The sequence below is a fragment of the Ambystoma mexicanum genome, chromosome 2q (assembly GCF_040938575.1).
Source record: "Ambystoma mexicanum isolate Mex_15411 chromosome 2q, UKY_AmexF1_1, whole genome shotgun sequence".
NCBI classification, from domain to species: domain Eukaryota; kingdom Metazoa; phylum Chordata; class Amphibia; order Caudata; family Ambystomatidae; genus Ambystoma; species Ambystoma mexicanum.
In genome coordinates, this window is record NC_090924.1 from 932,207,347 (window position 1) to 932,213,346 (window position 6,000).

Sequence of the window (6,000 nt, forward strand, 5' to 3'; positions counted from 1 at the left end):
GCAAATGGCCCTGTGCGAGTGGGGTACGTGTATAACTGGGGTTCGTGGGAAGTTCCACACGCGATTGTCCCTGTGCGAGTGGGGTACGTGTATAACTGGGGTTCGCAGGAAGTTTCACATGCGATTGGCCCTGTGCGAGTGGGGTACGTGTATAACTGGGGTTTGCGTGAAGTCTCACACGCGATTTGAGCTTGGTACGTGTATTTCGGGGGTGCGCCAGGAAGTTTCACACGCAAATGGCCCTGTGCGAGCGGGGTACGTGTATTACTGGGGTTCGCGTGAAGTCTGACACGCGATTGGATCCGGGAACGTGTATTTCGGGGGTGTGCGGGAAGTTTCACACGCGATTGGCCCAGTGCGAGTGGGGTACCTGTATAACTGGGGTTCGCGTGAAGTCTCACACATGATTGGATCGTGTACGTGTATTTCGGGGGTGCGCGGGAACTTCCACACGCGATTGCCCTGTGCGAGTGGGGTACGTGTATAACTGGGGTGCGCGGGAAGTCTCACGCGCGATTTGAGCATGGTATGTGTATTTCGGGGGTGCGCGGGATGTTTCACATGCGAATGGCCCTGTGCGAGTGGGGTACGTGTATAACTTGGGTTCGTGGGAAATTTCACACGCGATTGTCCCTGTGCGAGTGGGGTACGTGTATAACTGGGGTTCGCGGGAAGTTTCACATGCGATTGTCCCTGTGCGAGTGGGGTACGTGTATAACTGGGGTTCGCGAGAAGTTTCACACGCGATTGGCCCTGTGCGAGTGGGGTACGTGTATAACTGGGGTTCGTGTGAAGTCTCACACGCGATTTGAGCATGGTACGTGTATTTCGGGGGTGCGCGGGAAGTTTCACACGCAAATGGCCCTGTGCGAGTGGGGTAAGTGTATAACTGTTATGCATCGACGGCGGACTTGGTCGGTTTGGCACCGTTGGCGTCACATCTCGTCAACATATCGCTTTAAACCCAAGTTGACGTATAGTTCTTCCAAAATGGCGCATCGAACTGAGAGTAACAGTCTAGTCCTGCAGAATGGCGGACAAGAGGCTCCTCCCTCTTTCCTGGAGACGGTACATCTGAAGCAGAAGCCAGGAGGAGGGTGCGTCGCTACTGCTTACTGTAGCTACGTTACGTGAGTAATCGAATAGTTCCGAACTTTCCTCCTGCTTCCCTACCTTTCCGCAACTCCTCTGCTTCTTACCTTTCAACTCCTTTATATTTCCAGGTTTTCTTTTCCTCCGCGCCCACCGAGCGCAGAGAGTACTCCCACGGCCCCGAGCTTATCGCAGGAACCCTTTCAAGCAGCGTTCCCCGTTGTTAAGGAAGATTCTTTTCAAGTAGGTGGCGTACCTAGTCAGATACTTGACTCCCATCAGGTTACTTTTTGTTGTTAGTAATTCTCGACCCTTTCAGGTTGTGTTCCTTTCTGCTAACGAGGATTCGTGGTATCAGACTACATTTCCCATAACCCCTTCTCCACAAGTCACGAACCTTGTCCTCGTCAACTTAGGTAAACTAAACTCCTCAATAGGTATTCTGAGTAAGACTTCCTACTCCCTTCTTTCAAACCTCTCTTTTTCCTTACTCTTTTACCCAAAGGAGTCAAGCGTGTTTCAAACAGCAGGACTTCCCATCCGTCTATTCTCCCGTTCTAACAGAAATACAGTCCGGAAAGGTATCCTCATTTCCTATATCCTTTGACATACCTTTCCGTCAAAAACATCTTAGTAATTCTCTCCTTATATTATAGTTACCTCCACGTGAAGCAGAATACACCTGCTAGACATTGGGGATCAAACTACGCTCTCTAGCCACGCACCCCAATTTCTATTGACCAGCGCTCTCAAGCAGCCCAGGGTTTTTTCCCTTTCGAGGGTTTCCCTGCTCTGGTCTCCAAGAGCTTTAATTACAAGCGCGAGGAGAGTGCGGCAGGTGAACTTTCATCACTTCCTGCAGCTCCGAAGACAAGGTAGGCTGTACTTTGATTGTGTTACCCATCGGCCAACATCAAGAGTGAGAAATAGATCATTTGATTGGTATCCTATAAGTTAATAACAATAACTGGGGTTCGTGGGAAGTTTCACACACGATTGTCCCTGTGCGAGTGGGGTACATGTATAACTGGGGTTTGCGGGAAGTTTCACATGCGATTGGCCCTGTGCGAGTGGGTACGTGTATAACTGGGGTTTGCGTGAAGTCTCACACGCGATTTGAGCTTGGTACGTGTATTTCGGGGGTGGGCCGGGAAGTTTCACACGCAAATGGCCCTGTGCGAGCGGGGTACGTGTATTACTGGGGTTCGTGTGAAGTCTGGCACACGATTGGATCCGGGAACGTGTATTTCGGGGGTGTGCGGGAAGTTTCACACACGATTGGCCCAGTGCGAGTGGGGTACGTGTATAACTGGGGTTCGCGTGAAGTCTCACACACGATTGGATCGTGTACGTGTATTTGGGGGGTGCGCGGGAACTTCCACATGCGATTGGCCCTGTGCGAGTGGGGTACGTGTATAACTGGGGTGCGCGGGAAGTCTCACACGCGATTTGAGCATGGTACGTGTATTTCGGGGGTGCGCGGGATGTTTCACATGCGAATGGCCCTGTGCGAGTGGGGTACGTGTATAACTTGGGTTCGCGGGAAATTTCACACGCGATTGTCCCTGTGCGAGTGGGGTACGTGTATAACTGGGGTTCGCGGGAAGTTTCACACGCGATTGTCCCTGTGCGAGTGGGGTACGTGTATAACTGGGGTTCGCGTGAAGTCTCACATGCGATTTGAGCAGGGTACGTGTATTTCTGGGGTGCGCGGGGATTCCTACACATGAATTGGCAGTGTGGGTCCGCCCAGATTTTCCCTCTACACCCTCCACGGCCCCTGCAGGTAGCCCACACCACAGGGGACTACCCTGCACCCCTGGTCATGTCCCGCAGGCAGCCCATCCACCATGGGCATGCCCCCCAGCCAAGCCACATGTCAGCTTGCACTACTGATCACCAACTCATGTCCCCCTGCACCCCCACCCCCCAGCAGTGCGGGGCACCTGCCAGCAGGCCCCCACTCATGTCCCACTCATGTCCCCCAGCACCCCCACCAGTGCGGGGCACCTGCCAGCAGGCCCCCACTCATGTCCCACTGCACCCCCATACCCCAGCAGTGCGGGGCACCTGCCAGCAGGCCCCCACTCATGTCCCCCAGCACCCCCACCCCCCAGCACCCCCACCCCCCAGCAGTCCGGGGCACCTGCCAGCAGGCCCCCACTCATGTCTCCCTGCACCCCCACCCCCCAGCAGTATGGGGCACCTGCCAGCAGGCCCCCACTCATGTCCCACTCATGTCCCCCTGCACCCCCACCCCCCAGCAGTGCGGGGCACCTGCCAGCAGGCCCCCACTCATGTCCCACTCATGTCCCCCTGCACCCCCACACCCCAGCAGTGCGGGGCACCTGCCAGCAGGCCCCCACTCATGCCCCACTCATGTCCCCCTGCACCCCCACCTCCAGCAGTACGGGGCACCTGCCAGCAGGCCCCCACTCATGTCTCACTCATGTCCCCCTGCACCCCCACCCCCCAGCAGTGCGGGGCACCTGCCAGCAGGCCCCCACTCATGTCCCACTCATGTCCCCCTGCACCCCCACCCCCCAGCAGTGCGGGGCACCTGCCAGCAGGCCCCCACTCATGTCCCCCTGCACCCCCACCCCCCAGCAGTGTGGGGCACTTGCCAGCAGGCCCCCACTCATGTCCCACTCATGTCCCCCAGCACCCCCACCCCCTAGCAGTCCGGGGCACCTGCCAGCAGGCCCCCGCTCATGTCCCACTCATGCCCCCCTACACGAAATAAAGATGCACAATCATGGCCCACTTCTACACCAAAAAACCATATGCCGCCACCCCATTCTTGAGACGCAATGATTTCCCAATCCACCCCAAACTGACATGCCCATCTCAAACACAAACCAAAACTCAACTATGTACATCAACACATGTCCATCACACACATACACTGGTTGGCATTGCTTGTGTAAAACCACATTTTCACATGCATCAACCCAATGAGCGAATCCCACACATGGAACTTACATATGAAAATGTATTATGTACATAAATAAATAAATGAAATGAAAGCATACCAAAATATCAAACATGAAATGAAAAGCATGTGAAAAAGATGAGTGAATGAAAAGGATAACCAATCCAAAAAAATTTGAAAGAAAAACAGTCCTAACTCTCCCTCCACCAACGCAAATCCAAAGGAAAGGTAAAAAAATGATATCCATTGTTTCATGTTCATAATGAAAACTAAAAATGATAAATCAATCCATAGTCCACCTATTTACAATACATTGTCCGGAAAAAAATAATCCATTTCTCCATGTAAATAATGAAAAAATAATTCCAAATTAATCCATGATCAAACTATATACAATCCATTGTCCAAAATAAAAATCAATTAATCCATGTGCAAAATTCCAAAAAAGATATCAAATGAATCCATTGTCCAACGATGTAAAGGGTCCATGAGCCCAACCAAACAAATGAAACCTACCTAAGAAACTACCTAAAAATAAAACTATATACAAATGTGTGTGGCATTGTCCATTGACCACAAATAAAAGGAAAAGGAAACCTAACTCTAAAAACTATTTACAATGGCAGCGGGCTAGTCCGACGGCTCACTTTTGGATGTCCCGGGCCAGGGCATCATCAAACTCCCGCTCAATGTCCTGGAGGCGGTCCTCTTCCATGGCCCCGAGGGTTCGCAGGGACGACATGTTCTCTTCCAACACCCTGCGAATTGCCTCAAGGCACTCGGCCCGCCTCAGGGCCCTCCGCATGGAGTTCTCCGCCCTAACCATTGTGATCCGTGCCTCTTCCGCCCGCTGCCGCTCCGCATCTATGGCGTGGCCCAAACGCTGCCACGCGGAAGACACTTGAAATCCAGGGTCCTCCTGCCCTATGGCCGATGCCTGCCCTCCGATGTTGAAGGCCCCGAACCATCATGGCTCCCACCTTGTTGCTGCTGCTGCTGTGCCTCTGCCTGTGCCCTGGCTCTTGCTGCCTGCACATCCTCCTCCGGCTGGGGTGCAGTTGTTGAGGTGGCCACCCCTGCTGGACGTCCGACTCCCGATTGTGGCAGGGATGTGTCCTCCACCAGCCTGGCCGCAGGGTGAGAGTTAGCTCCACAGGGTACCCAGGTGATACATGGGTGGGAAGATGGCATGGAGGACGACTGGCGCATAGGGATGGGGTCGGAACAAGGTCCAGCAAACGGAGGAATCCGGCCCTGGTGAGCTGTCCCAGTAGGTCAACGCGGTCAATGAGCCATTCGAGATGACGTGCAGTCTCCACATGAAAAGACTGCAGGTCACCTCGCATGGCCCGTTGACGCAATGCCACCCCACCCAGGACAGGCTCAACCCGGTCCCGGATAGCCACGTCCGCAGGGAGAAGAAGGCCAGTTGTTGTGCGCTCATCCCCTCCCTGAAAACGGGTCTGGACGTAGGCATCCCTGCTGGAGCCAGATGATGCAGGGACAGGATCAGGGACAGGATTGCACACAGGCACCTCCGCGGTGGCCTGTGCTGCCTCCTGTCCCTGGTCCTGCACTGCACCACTAGCACCAGTGGAATCCCCACCTCCAGACCCTGTGTGTGTCCATTCCACGGCCTCCTCCTCCACCAAACCCCCCACCAACCTGGATGACACCATGCCATCTTCCTCCGTCGGACCCTGTGGGGTCTCAGCTGCCCCTTCTGCTGCCGAGGAGTCCACCTCCAACCTCCGCCTCTTGGACCTACCCTCGGCAGCTGCGGCCTGGGATGCGGTACCAGACTCCTCACTCCCCGACGAGATAACAATCTGGGAGGGGAGCTGGGCCTTGTGTCTCCGGCTGGTGGTGCGATCCCTGCCGCTGTGCTCCACACCACCCTCTCCGCCCTCTTCATCAGTCGACGCTGTAGACAGGGAGGGATAAAACACAGGCATCAGGGCACAGTACATTGGACT